Raw genomic sequence first — 15,618 nt, 5'->3', positions numbered from 1 at the left:
TTGTTGGTTATTTTCACCACAGGATGGCGCTTTTGGCTAACAGATTTTTAGACTGCAGATGTAAACGTAATGAAGCTTAGAGAGGATAGAAGCATCTAAATCCAGCCTTGAGTTTTATTTTGGGTGACTGTCCATGGGAAACAGACCAACGAGTCCTTTTACAGATACTAAGAATCCAAGTTTTTTGTTCCGGAATAAAATCTGGAGCAGGCAGTAACGATTTTTTTATTTGCAGCAGATATTATGTTTAACAAAATCAGTCCTGTTCAGGGGAATGGTTTGCACACATGCTGTGGTGTTTCTGAAAAGGCAGTTCAGATATGTGAGATGCAGGTGGGTTGCAGCTCCCCACTGAGGCCCTCTGCTTTGTAAACAGACCCACTAGGTCTAGGTATAATAAAGCCATGATTTTCTTCTATCTCCAGCACATATAAACAGCCCAGAAAAGGGGGCCGTCACAGGAGCCATAAATCACCACAGAAGATGAGGTAATAAAGCAGGCATGGGGCAAGTCCACAAAACCAAAACAACCCAGACTCCCTCATCAAACTGAGCTGATGATAGCAGTAGCTTAGTGCACAGCAGTAGTGTACTAAACATGACTTTCTGGGCTCCTGCAGCACAGCTGAGAATATCCTATTTTATAACAAGATGCAGTGCTTTGCTCGGTGGATCTGTATGCACAGTCCGTCTTAATATAATTCAGCAAAAGCGGTGTAATGAAAAATGACAGGATTGCATGTGGCGCATTATGATTTATGCAGTAACCATATAACTGCGTCACGAGCAGGCCTCGAAAAATCCCCCAAAACCCATCTGCAAGACAAATTCCTGGCTTCCTCCAGTCGGATTAAATATTTTCCTGGATCAAGACAAGAATAATTTACCATGCACCACAGCATGCTCTGATTTGCACCACTTCCCAATGTAAACACAAAAACTCACCTTTGTCTACAATATGGACTCTATTCTGTAGATGAACTTTGTGTTTTTGAGCAGATCCAATGCACAAAACAATGCAAAAGAATTCAAACCACTTGAACTTGTGATAGATTGACATAAAGTAGTGTACATTGGGGAAAAAATTTAGCATAATTTTCAAACACGTTTCCAAAGATTCCCCCCTCAGAAGTGCTCTGATACCCCTAAATTAAATTTGGTGTAACCAATTATCCTAATTACCCTAATTAGTAAATAGACTCCAAACAGCAACAGGAAGACCGAGGAACACAGCCAACAGGTCAAAGGTAGAGTTTAAAGCAGGGTAAGATTTTGAAAACAGTATTCCAAGCATGGACTGCATGGTGGTGGAGTTGGTAGCATTGTTGCCTTGCAGGAAGAAGGTCTGGGGCCTCTGCATGAAGTTCTCCCCTTATGCTTGGGAAGAGCAGTCCAAAAACATTGGTGTGTCTCAGTTGCCCTTAGGCGTGTCCTGTGTGTTTCTGTGTTGCCCTGCGATGGACTGGCAACCTGTCCAGGGTGTACCCCACCTCATGTAGAAGAAACAGCAAATATTTGGAAGAAGGTGCTTGAGTCAGATGAGACCATCATGAACACTCTTGAACACATCATACCTAGTTAAAAACATGGTAGTGTCAGCACCATGCTCAGTGGATACTTTTTTTTCTGCAACTACAGCGAATCTGGAAGAAAGACAAAGACCCAAAACATAAAGCCAGAGCTAAAGTGGAGTGGTTTAGATCGATGCAGATTTGTGTGTTAGAATGGCCCAGTCAAAGCTCAGACCCAGATCTGCTTTGAGATCTTGAGCAACACTTTGTGTGGGTAAATGAGATAACATCTCAATAAAATACCAAAATACACAAATTTCTCAGGGTGTAAATACTTTTGCACTGTCAGTTACGTAAGAACTTCTTCATTTCCCAGCCCTCTCCTTATTTTTGCCATTCTTAAAGACTAACTTGTTTATTTCTGAAGAAGTTTCCCACTGGATTACTAGTCTGACTGCACCCCGGATCTTTCCACGATTACATCATCACCCAAACCGCCAGTAAAACTCACCCACAGAGGCAAACGAAATGAGAGAAAACAGAACCTTAGCAAGAACAAAAAATCCCCTCCTTTAAAAAAAAAAAAAAATCTTATGATTTCTGTCAGACACAGACAAATTGCAAGGTAGAAGCTCAAGGATGAAGGTTTGTTTTCTCCATCACGTCTGTCAGGTAGATTATCACTGCTAATGTCATCCTCAGAGGGATCTCAATTTTCTCCTGGTTGCCTTCTACAATGGCTTGGACACATCCTGTTTCTGGCCATGTCATCAAGGCAAAATGCAACCTAGTAGCTCTTCATATTCACACCCCCCACCCCGTTTCAAGGTTGAGTAGTGGGGCCTGGAGGTGCTCGGGGTGATTAATCACCTCCTTCATTTTCTGCTCACCAGACCATCATCTGGTTAATTAGCGGTAATTGATGGTGTCTGCCCAGATGAATAACTGCAGGCACATGGGCTTCCAGATCTGCGAGAACCAAACTTGTGAAACCTGAGCTTTTCAAGAGAAGGGATTAAAAAAAATCATTTTCTACCAGATTTTCTCACCGCCACTAGTTGGTTGATTGGAATGTTGATTTTGGACGCTCGGTTGAAAAAGAACGCTCTGAGAAAACAGCTGACCTTGGACGCTCGCTCTGAAACCCCGCCTGACTTAACTGACAGAGACGCTGGTCTGCTGGTCTGCCTTTTTATTTATAATTTGCTCTTGTGTGCACAACTTTGTGTAAGGGCGCAAAAGTCTGTCAGGATCTCAAACCGAGGCCTGCGCTCCAGAGCGAGGACTTGTGGGACTATGCTGGGAAGACACTGGAGGTGAAAAATTTCCTGTTTGCCTACAATATTGTGACTCAGTGGAAATATAAAGTACCAGTGAAGTCAGAGAACTGGGACTAGAAACTCAGCGAAGAAAGTCATAATTGAACAGAAGCCTCACAATTTGTAAGTCAGGTTTTATTAGATCTTTCTGTTATTTGCTCACAAATACTGCAAGTCTGAAATAGTATCAAAATAAATAAGTATGTGGGTCACTTGGAAAACAGTCGAATTGAATTGATAATGCTCCCACAGTGTTTATAGGTAAAAGGAAGAAATAATTATTAAACCATCATTAACTACTTCTACAAAGAAAATTTACAGTTTATTGCAGAAGTTTTCACATCCTTTGAACTTTTTCACATTTTTCTCACATTGCACCTGTAAACATCGATATATCTTATCAGGTTCTTAGCAGTGTATTATGGTCAGCTGGAAGGAAATTGGAAGGAAGGAACATTTTGTCTATAGTGTCATGAGTCAATACTGCACAACATTTACTTCCACATTTCTTTTTGGGGGTATGTCTCTACCAGCTCCAACCATCTAGAGGCTGAAATTTGTTGCTTGTTGTTTTTTGCAAAATAGCTCAAACTCAGTCATGTTTAATGAAGAGTGTCTGAACAGTAGTTTTTAAGTCATGTTCTCAACTGTGTCTATCTCTGGACTTTGACTAAGCCATTCTAACATGTCTAATATAGCTATTGCTAAATGTCCAAGGTCATCCTGGATGGCCCTGCATTTAGCTCCATTCATCTTCCCATCAAGTGTAACCAGATTCCCTGTCCCTGCTGAAGAAAAGCACCCCCACCATGATGCTGTCACTATTTTGCTTCGTCATGGGGATGATGAGTTCAGGGTGATGGTCAGTGTTTGTTTCCTGTCCCATAAGATACTTTAAGATGTAGGCAAATATGTTCAATTTTTGTCTCATATGGCCAGAGCACTTTCTTCCTCACCTTTACCGTTTCTCCTAGATAACTAGTGGCAAACTACAGAGGTAGCTTCTTATAGCTTTCTTTTAACAATAGCTTTATAATTATGTTCTACTTTGTGTTGGGCTATTGCATGAAGTACACTGACGTTTGTGGCAGTAATGTGACAAAATATCACCTACTTGCCCAATGACTGTTGGAGGTGGACAATCTGATCAACCACATTAAACCACTGGTATAGTTTCATGTCTAAATTTGACATCAGTATTCTCCCCATCTAACAGGCTTATATCCCTCAAAAAGGTAAAGGAGGGATACTTTGTTTGCTCACATGACTTGTTCTATATTGACAAAGCAAATGACTTATACTAAGATAAGGAAAAATAAATGATTGTCAGCTTTTTCTATGAAGGTCTGATGAAGGCCACGCATATAAAAAAAAGAAAAAAAAACACAACCTGAATGAACACAAGAATATATACGTTACTTTTACAATGAGCCAAGGAAGCCATGTCACAAAATGTGCTCTCCTGCAGCACAGAATCAAAATGATTGAAATAATCCAACAGATTAGTTTGATTTTATTGCCTTTGCCTGGCTTTTAACTCAATAAAGGCAAGTACAAGATAATCTTCAGCAGTAAGCACCATTTCATTAATTAAATGAAGTGCTTGCCTTGGAGAGAGCCAGCCATACGCCACCGATAATGCACTGTAAAAGGAATAGATGATTCCAATTAGGACAACATTTGTAGTGAAAGTCTTATTATTGTATCAGTCTGGCCGCTTGTTTCTGCAGCCTTCTCGGGCAGCTAAGCCCCATTAGGTCCTGATGAAAATGTGTTAGTAGCGGAGTGTGGGCAGATAGATGTTTGGGACTGAGGTGGAGGGTTTTAGCTGTGCAAAGGCCGCAGGGAGAACAGACTACAAATACTGTAAATCCATATTCAGTTGGTACAGGCGCACACATACAAGCTCCCAACACCAAGCTGTACAGTAATTCAAACATGGGAGGAAGACTTAATCAATACAATCAACGAGGGCATCTCTAGATTTACAGCTCAGGAATATAGATTGGAAAAGTGGAAATGTGAATTTTGATTTCATTCAGGCACTGACATCCCAACAGATGAATGCTGAGAACTAATTTTTTATTAGGTGTACTAGATGAAACTATAAAATTTGCATGTAAACTTAAACTTTCATTGATGATGGATAATTACTTTGGGAATTCAGCTTGTGAATGAGTTTTTCTGGCCATCTGTATTGCAGCCAAGAATCAAGGATGTGCTTTGACTCAGTATATGTTTTAAAAGAGTGATCATGATTTATAAGCTGCACACTGCAACAGACCTATAGTGCCTTCCACATTTTGTCATAGTATATCTATAAACTAAAATTTCATATGATTTGAATGCCATAGACCAAAAATGTCTGTCCACCTGTCCAACTGACAGGCCAGGCAAGAAGATCATAAATCAGGGAGGCAGTAAAGAGGCCCGTGGTGACTCTGGAGGAGCTGCAGAATTTGTAAGAGTTGGCAATAATAGGAATGCTAATGTTAAGAATAAAACATAAATCCCATCTAGAGTTTTCAACAAACCATGTAGGGCAGTTAACCTTCCTGATATTTATTTTGCAAGATAAAAAAAAATAATAAAAATTGCAAGCAGAACAAATGTATGTATGTATGAGGTTGCAACACAGACCTGTTTATATGCAACACATTAAACAGATCTGCATTTCCATGACGCATAAAATGTAACGTTTTGGCCTATATGCAAAACTCTTGGGTGCAGAAAAATTTGCACTATCAACCTAAATTCACGAGTCCCACAGTAAAACATGGTGGTGGCAGAATCTTGCTGTTGGGATGCTGCTGTTCTGCAGGGATAGGAAAGCTGGTTGGAGTTATGGATAGATGGATGGAGCTAAATATGCAATAGTTTTGGAAGAAAACCTGTTGGAGACTGCATCTGAAACTTGGGCAGTGGTTCACCTTCCAGCAGGACATAGGCAATAAACACACAGTCAGAGCTACAGTGGAATGATTTGGATCAAAGCTAAGTCATGGATTAAAATGGTCTAGCCAAAGTCCACAACTAAATCCAAATGACAATCTGGCAAGACTTAAAAATAAATGTTCACAGGCAAGTATAAATGCTAAATATAAATACATGCCACACTCCTGAGATGTGTTTCTTTGTAAAACAAAAATAAAATCCATTGATTGTTTAACTTCGACTTCACAATCATGCACTAATTTCTGTTGGTTTATTAAATAAAATCCCAATAAAATAGAGTTTGCAGATGTAACATGACTGTGAAAAAGTTAAAGGGCTAAGAGCTCCAGTTTTCTATACAGGACTGACACAACAGTTTCAAAATGTGATGATAGTTTTGCCAGTGAATATTGTTATTAGTTTATGTCTCAGGATTAGTTTATGTTGTCAGGATCTGCTTAAAGTAGATGGAGGTTTGTTTGCCTTTGTCTAAACCATGTTGTTCTCTTTTAATTTCCTGTTGATCCGACTCAGAGAACTGATTTCCTGCCTGCGTGGGACAGATAATCTTGTCAATCTGCTCACGTTATGTGGAAGAATCTAACTTGATTCAGCTACTAAGAATTTTGTCTGAAGTCTCCCCACCAGCAGAACCACCATGCTGTTCACTGCTGGAGTCCAGGCCTCATCACGTCTGTTGTCTGTAATTTGAAAATTAGCGCTGAGAAGACTTGATAGTGGTGTGTGTGAAACAGTACACTATTAACACAATATCACCAAGAGCTGGTTTAATTCAGTGTGGCAGACAGTCCAAGAGACAACGTGCCGCAGAAGCAGTTTGATCTGGCTGCAGGAAAAGGGAAGTCATAGAAGACGAATAATGATGATGAAGGACAGAGAGGTACTAAGAGGTCATGAGGGAAAGAAATATGTCTTCAAAGGACTATGTTGGTCTGGAATCAACCTGAAAAATCTGTAACTGCTTTCCTTTGAGGACACCTCATTTCTTTTGCTACATGTGTCTTCAGCTGTAAACACTTATAGGACTCAGGGCAGCAACGTAAAAAGTCTCAACTCTCTGCAAAAGCACACTGCTGTGAAAAAATATGTATCCCCTTACAGATTTCTTCTTATTTGTCTCACTTGTCAAAGGTCCCGGCTCGACTCCCAGCCGCGGGTCTTTCTGCATGGTGTTTGCATGTTCTCCCTGTGCATGTGTGGGTTCTCTCTGGGTACTCCAGCTTCCTCCCGCAGTCCAAAAACATGACTGTTAGGTTAATTGGTTTCTCTAAATTGCCCTTAGGCATGAATGAGTGTGTGCGTGGTTGTTTGTCCTGTGTGTGTCTGTGTTGCCCTGCGATGGATTGGTGACCTGTCCAGGGTGTACCCTGCCTCCTGCCCGTAGACTGCTGGAGATAGGAACCAGCTTCCCCACAACCCACTATGGCAGAAGCGGTAGAATATGACTGACTGACTCTCTCACTTGAATGTTTCAGATCATCAGACTGATTTTTTACCAAAAACTGCATTTTTCAAATGATGATTTCATTTATTAAAGAAAAAACTATACAGTCCAACCTGGCCATATGTGAAAATGTAATTACCCCCTTTGTTAAATTATAAATTAAAATAATAACAAAATTACTCCAACAGTGTAACAATAATTCATCCAGGAGATCACAAAAGAAAAAACAACTCTAAAACACATCTAAAAACAACACAAGGCCTCATTTATATGAGTGTTGATAATTCAACAATAAGAAAGAGACTGGATAAAATGGCATCCATGGTAGAGGTCCAATGCCAAAACCACTGCTGACAAAAAAACATGACTTTTGGGAAATTATTCTTTGAACTTACATGACAAATGTGGAACTTTTTAAAAGGTGGATCCAGTTACATCTGGTTTAAAACTAACATTTTAGAAAAAGAAGATCATGGCAGCAGTCGAACATGGCTTTAATATTGTGATGATTTCTGCTCTGTAGCAGAAAATCCTGAAGGAGAAAGTTCAGCCATCAGTTTGTGAACCTAAAGTTGAGCAAACTTCACAATGATCTGAATGGCTCAAAAACAAAAATAAGGTTCTGGAGTGGCCTTGTCAAATTCTGAAGTTAAATCTGACTGAAGGGCTGTGGCATGACTAAACACTTACAAACTCCCCAGTGTGGCTGAATTAAACCAAATGTGCAAAGAAGAACAGGACAAAATTCCGCCTTAATGATGTAAAACACTCATTGCCAGATATCACAAACGCTCATTGATGACAGTTTAGGGGGTTTAGGTTTAGGGGGCAAATACATTTTCACATGGCAAGATTGGTTTGGATTGCTCATTTCCAAATCATCATTTGAAAACATTTGTTTTGTATTTACTCAAGTTATGTTTGTCTGATATTAACATTTGTTTAATCTGAAACATTCAAGAGTGAAACATGAGGACAAATAGAGGAAATCTGTAAGGGAGACCCCACAGGATGTTCACACAGCGGCCCAGCCACAGATGGGAGAAACCGTAGCTGTGGGTGACATCTCACAAATGGCCTTGACCCTAAAGAACCTGACCTCGTTCACTGAAGCAACACCTCCCTTCTGGATCCAGATCACTCCGTTCAGAGTTGGAAAGACTTTCCTCAGGCTAAACGTTGAAAGCAGGACCACCGCCGAGGTGTAGCCTCATGCAGATTAAAGTCACATGGAAAATTCTGTGCTGTCATAGAAACGAAGTTTTTAAAATTCAGAGGGAGAGTAGAACAACATGTGGGTGTCGCAGCCTCAGGGCTGTGGTGACTTCATGCTCTCCTGATGTGGTTATGCTTCATATTGTTAGCTGACGCAGGCAAACTTCCAGCACGCTCTCTTATTAAGGTCTTTTTTTGTCCTCGTTTCACTGAGCTCATAAATATTTTCATGCTGAGGGTTATCAAAACAAAATTCTATTCTATCTACAAAAATCAATTCCTCCTGTTTGATACTTCTTTGCCTTTCTTTTTGCTTGAACTCCACTTTTTCATCCGACTAAATCCTCAAATTAGAAAAGAAAACATGTAAATTTTACAGACCATTTGAGAAAAAAAACCTTTCTGGTTCCTTTGCCAGCATCCAACCTTTAGCTGGGTCATGGAGGTAAAGCCCACTGTATCCTCTAGGCCTCTGAAACCGCCCTCTAGAGCCAGAGAGCTTCAGGCTCATACCAAGGAAGGTCAAACCCACCCTTAATTAGGATTATCAAAGGGAATGCAGTGTTGAATTTATTAGCAAGTATTTTTGCTCTGGCTTGGTTTACCTATGGTCATGAACTATGGTTTTCTTGAGTCAGCCCGAACAGGAACTTGGTCTCACTGGCTATTGATTTTCACATTTTCTTATTCAGTGCGGTAACTGGATAGGCCCAGATGGCTGCTCCTGGCAAGATTGACAGGCGCATGTTTCAGGCTGTTTATATTTGGTCTCAGGGGATGGTTTCATAACTTACAAAGCTCTTATATCAATACCTGATTAGTTTACACATAGCAATGACCTGCCAAAAACATTGCTAAAAGTGAGTTCTGTGAGTTAATTAATTTTGAATAATTTTTTCAGTTATTTGGTTTTCACATAAATACGTAGTGGATAAAACTGAACGCTGTAGTTTGTGTTTGAATACCACCTATCTGGCAGAGCAGATGCTTTCTCTGGATGTTCTGTTAAATATTGGCCACATTTCTCCAATGTAGAGCCCAAAAGGAAAGACACACATTTTGTGCAGGTTCTTAAATTGCAAAAGCTGAACTTGTTTGTTTTGGAATGAATTACCCACTAAAATGTTCTCCTCCAAAAACAGGAACACGTCACTTTAATTCTCCCCAGACTGTTGTTATATCCCAATTTCGTCTGAATGGAGATACGGTGGAACCAGAGCAATCTGTTTGCCCTGGCTGCAAACAGTGATTTGATTTGCCAGTGGAAAGCTCACATTACTGATTTTACAGCTATTTAAATGTTTCTGTTTGTCCAATAATCTGATACACATTTCATTGAATACATTGTTAAGGTTTTTACCTGAGACTGATTCTGAGTTTGCACAATAAGTCTTGTTGTAATCCAAGTGTCTGTTTGTTCACTTAATGATATCATTATGTAAGTCGTTTGGTTAATGTCTGCCAAGTGCCCAGGTTTGCACACTTAGAAAAAAAGAATGTGCCACTGTAGCGGAAATCACTTTGTTATTTAGGAATTTAAAACACAGGAGTTTAGGGAAAAATTGAGAGGTGATGATGCTGCAATAACATCAGAGCTTGACCCTCTGTTATTCTTCAAAATTCAAATCTGAAGCTCTAAAGTCCAACGTGAGCTATTTTAATGAGAGTAACAGTTTGCCAAAAATTTCTCCATTTTAATGTGCTTTTTGTGTCCAAGCCAATTCTGATATGGTTAATAAATATGAGCCTTATGATATCAGTCTGCTTTGATAGTGTCACTCCTGAAAGAAGAAAAGTGAGGAATTATCGTCTCATATGTTCTAACACTGTTAACGCATTTATGTTTCTGGTTTCTTTTCCTGTGTCTCTGTTTCATTAAAGCTTTAAGACTGAGTATTTTCTTTCTTTCAGCTTTCTAGCTGGAACTTCATGAACATTTTAGTTGGTTACTATGTGCATAAAACATTGGGATTCTGTTATGGGCTGCACACTGGTGCAGTTGGTAGCACCGTTGCCTTGCAGCAAGAAGGTCCTGAGTTCAAATTCTAGCCTGGGGTCATTCTGCATGAAGTTTGTTTGTTTGTCCCATGCATGTTTAGGTTCTCTCCATGTTTTTGTGGGCTCTTTCCACCGTCCCCACAATCCCCAGACCGTGGCTACCCAGAGCCACAGTCTAGAAACATGACTGTTAGGTTAGTTGATTTCTCTAAATTGCCTTGTGTGTGTGTGCTTAGCTGTTTTTCCTGTGTTGCACTGTGGTTAGCTGGCTACCTGTCTAGGGCGTACTCTGTGACCATCTAAATATAGGCAATGGATGGATGGATGGATGGATGGATGGATGGATGGATGGATGGAACTCTTATGAATGTGTGAGCCAACAAGATCTTACATGCAGGAAACAACTTTGTTCACATCTTGCTTGGATAAACAAGATTAATAGCAGAGCTAATGATGGTGGGAGTTCTATCATCTTAAATTAACTAACATCTCAAAATGTCATACTGGTCCCCCTTATTACCCATTTTCTATACCCACATAATGCTGTTTAACTCAATGAGTGAGAAGTGGGGGAACACCAGTACGTCTATAGTAAATCACAGTGTCAACAAAGAGACACATAGGAAAGACAACCAAGGACACACCCAAGGGAAATTTAGAGTCAGAAACTAACTTATCATGTATGTTTATGAACTGTGAAAGAAAGAAAGCTGCAGAACCCAAACCATGAGTTGTTGAGTGTTATAAATTTCCATAGTAACAATCTAATGTAAAGGTGACAATGGTTTAAAGTCCCTTGACATCTTTAGGACTTGTTTTAAATTGGCAGAACATTGCTTTTGTCTTTGCCCCAGTCTGACTAGCAGTCTGAAATTAATCTCTGTTTTATCAAAGCGATGATGCTAAGACAGGCATTCTCAGCAGGTAAGATATTGACAGGCCATAACGTCCTGACAGAACAGCACTTAAAAAAAAAAGACTGACCTATTCCTTTAACATTATAAATAGAAATGTAATTTAATCCGAATTGAAGGGTGAATTACGATCTTAGTTGACCCGCTGATGGAGATTTTAACCAATTCTGATTCCTGTTTAAAACTTTTACAACATGTCAGGGTATAAGAATATATTTTTTTCTAGAACTTCATGTTGTGAGTGGTCATCAATTATTTTTATTATTAGCACAGCCAGCGTTACGCCACATCTGTGACAGAACAGTCAAACAAGGTTTCACTTCTAATTTTAAACAAAATCAAAATTATCAACATTTAAAATTGCTTTCAGGATCTTGTTCTGCCAATAAGGGTTGGTTAACGTGACTAACATTAACCCTAAAACAGCTGTCACCATGGAGAAAGTAGATGCTTTCCTTAGTTAAAGTTCCAGCATTTTCAAATACTACATGTTCCATGACAGTCAGAGGTTGAAAGCTCAAAAGGAGAAAATAGAGCAACTTTGCTGTACTGTGTTTGGCCTTCCTGTTATCTGTCTAAAAAGTCTCTCTTACTCTATCAGCCTAAATGAATTACAAACATGCCTCGACATGTAGAAAATACAATTCTCTTTGCTTCCTTTGACTTCAGTGTTAAGTACCTCACTGATTAGTGAAAATATTTAACATTGAGTTTTTTTCCTTTGCAACAGCTTGGATACTGAAAAGTGTTGCTGTTAGTGCGACATGCTTAACTATAGGTATAGTGCGTTTACTGATGGAGGAAAAAATTTGCATGTTTTTGAGTTTACAAGCGACTAGTCGCCAGTCAGATGAAACTGAAAACTGTCTGATCACAGGCCGATTCAGATCAGTGCAGCTCTTCTTATGAGACATACTGTGTTTAACATTTTAGAAACAAACACACCACAACAGCACTCAAGATTATTTTATGTCTATTACAAATCTTTTAAAAAGATTTATTTCTGTAGAAGGGGTTTCTGAGAGATATTGGAACCATCTCCCAGAGGAGCTTCCAGGCTTTGCTAGCCAGGAAATGGCACGGGAAAAGGTGCTGCCGTCAAACCCAAGCGCACACCCATTTTATCCTGCCACTTTTTAATTCCTTACACACACACACACACACACACACACACACACACACACACACACACACACACATTCATGCCTCACCTCAACTCACCCCTGCACGCTGCCACGCAAAACCTCTCCATTAGAGAGAGTGTGTGTCTTGGCTCATAGATTATTTATGACGAAAAAAGAAAAAACATTTAAACAAAAAAGATATTTTTGCCCTTTACCAGCTCATATGATAATCATACAGTAGGTAGAGTGGTGTTTTCATTCTTCACCTAGTAATAGATGCATCATGTGTCATGTCTTTCTAGATTTGCCAAAGGCCTTGATCAGGGCAAAGAAAAATGAAGAGACACACAACTTTGGGAGTGGATTCACCGTGACTGCTCAGCAACATGACTAGAAAAGGATACAACGGGGCATTCTCATGGCAGCACACACCGCTGACATCTGTTTCAGAGTCATGTTGAATAAATCTTTTAGTATTTGTCTGCTATAACGTAATTTAGATGTACTGCCCATCATCAAAGTCAGTTCATTCTGTCTGCTTTGATCTACTCCATATCAGTTTTGGCAAGCTGGCTGCTGAGACTTGTCCGATCGGAGCCAGTTTCCAGAATTTCCCTGTGGTTTTTGTTTGATGGCAGAAGCGTGACAGCTGCAACTGCATGCTCAGAAGTGGAAATTTGAGTCAAAAGAAATTACATTCTTCATCAGACACTCTTCTTCTCCTAAAAAGCACTGGGATGGAAACCAAAAAAGACAGCATTGGAGCTGAGAAGGCTTTTGGCTACCCGCCCAAACACAACAAAAAACATCAGGCTCAGAAATCGTCGCATGCAAATGTTGCCATGCTGCTTTTGGAAGAACAATCCCAGTGGATCCTGGTTATGTTTGTCCTTGGAGGATCTGAGACAGGAAGTGCACCCCAAACATTTTTCAAGCTTTTGTTGAAAAGCAGATTTAGCACTCTGGGTCCAGTTAGTCAGCCATTCCAGACTGACCCGAGCTGCATGCCCGCTTTTTTCCGCACATCTGTAAGAGCTTAAAACTCAGTGGGCTGGATCACAGAGACAGAACTGGGCTTTGTCAGACTTCAGATTTGGTGCCAGGACGCAGCCTAAATGGATTAAAGCCTCTGTTAGAGGGCACCCGAAATGCACTGTTCACTGTTCCCCACCAGCGGCTCCAGTCCATTCGGCTCATTGGAACTTCTTTATATCCCAGTCAATATATCTTTTCTAGTACTGGAGGTTAGAGTCATGCTTTTGTAAAAAAACACAAAAGACTAAACAAAGATGGAGAGTTTTGTTTAGGCAGCCTTTATCCCCCCTGCTCTCCCTTTTATTCCTTTCTGCCACCTTTCCTCTTCTTTCTCTTTGCTTTTCGACTACCCACCTTTTGCTCGGCAGCCTCAGAAAGGCATGTGTTTTCATTGGTGCAGCAGGGGGAAGTGGGCCATTGTCTGGACAGGATCTGGGCTGAGATCAGCAGATAGCTCAGATGGTGGTGCAGGGTAGAGCTTGAACCGCCATCGTCATCATTGTTTTAGTTGGACCTTGCGAACATTAAGTTAATTCCATAAACGGGCCAGACATGCAGGAAACAGCGAGTTATAAAAACAAGCCACAGGTTGTGCCTTATTATCATTTTTCTGAACTCATTCATTAGAAATATGTAAGCATTGATTAAGTGACCAGATGCTATCAGCCTTCCTGTATTCATTTGGAGTACATATTGACATGAAGTATAATCAACAGATTGCTATTTCTTGTATGGACTGTGTACTCAGAACAGACAGATGGTTTTGAACATCATCTCAGCCTTCATCAAAATCTGCAGTCAGTTTCTGAAATGTCTGATTTCATGGTTGATTATGGCCCACACCAGTGTTGTAACTGTCAAGGGTGCACATCTTGGCTGCCTCTCGCTGTGCAGAAGTCGGAAATGGGGTGGGGTTGGGGTCAGACTGAAAGGATGGGATGCACAGTACTGATTTATGTTTTCTGGCAAAAATGCAGACCATTAATTCCTGGCTGCAGGCTCAAATTACATGCTTTGTTTGTGGCAGCAGTGCGTGACCTGAAATAGCTGGTTGGTCAGTGCCATTAATTTGCTATAATACAAAAAGGGCTGGTAGCCAATATGAAACAGTGCATGAGTGGGAATACAGACCATTCAAATCTTCAAGGCCCAGCTCACTTGTCAACTGCTCAGTATTCTTCAAGACTTCTTTTGACCATCTACAGCTTCATTGATTTTAAAGCAAGAATTAGGTACACACCTTTGAAATTGTTGTGAATTTCCTCTTATCCACAATGGTTTAATATTATAAATACAGATTCAAACATAAACCCTGACTAATACTTAGTTAAATATCCCTCAATAAGTTGCATTGTCATGTTAGAACACCCAACCATGTCCAATTTCCAGCCATAAAATTATTGATTTGATTTGAAGACTTTGAGGGTTGCTCTCATTTGTTGTTCTCCACCTGCCTTGTGCATTGCACCTGTACCCATGGCAGTAAAACAGACCCCTGGCATAATGCTACCACCACCATGCTTAAAAGTTGGCACATTTTTCTTTATTTTGAAAGACTCACTTGGTCTCATGTATGTACATTTTTGTACATACAAAAACTCTTAAACTCGAACCCTTTCTGAGTCACATTTTCCTCATCTGCAAGTGAAGGGTGGAAGAGTATGGAGTTAAATTTGTCTCAATATTATTCAATCAAACAAAAAACTAATCTCAATCAAAAAAAAACTAATCTCAATCAAAAAAATAATATTCAATCAAAAAAAACTAATCTCAATCAAAAAAATAATATTCAATCAAAAAAAACTAATCTCAATCAAAAAAGATTAAGTTGTGATCAAAACTTTCAGAGTTTTTTCTCACAAAGAGAAAAAAGTTATTTGCAAAACATAAACTTTTATTTGCGCATGTCAAAAATCTTTGGTTACGAGTCTCGCTTTTTTGGTTTTGACGCTCTCTGTTTTTGGTTGAACTCAACGAATTTTGAGTTCTGGAAACATGAACATCCTGGGCGGGGCCTAAAGACGAACGCTGTAAGACGTTTCCCTATTGGTTAGCGCTGACTAAAGCAGCAGACTCTGATCCCCCGCATCTCTGAACTTCGGC

This window comes from Girardinichthys multiradiatus, chromosome 23, assembly GCF_021462225.1.
Source record: "Girardinichthys multiradiatus isolate DD_20200921_A chromosome 23, DD_fGirMul_XY1, whole genome shotgun sequence".
Lineage (NCBI taxonomy): Eukaryota > Metazoa > Chordata > Actinopteri > Cyprinodontiformes > Goodeidae > Girardinichthys > Girardinichthys multiradiatus.
The sequence above is the reverse complement of the archived record's forward strand: the minus strand, read 5'-3'. Positions refer to the sequence as shown.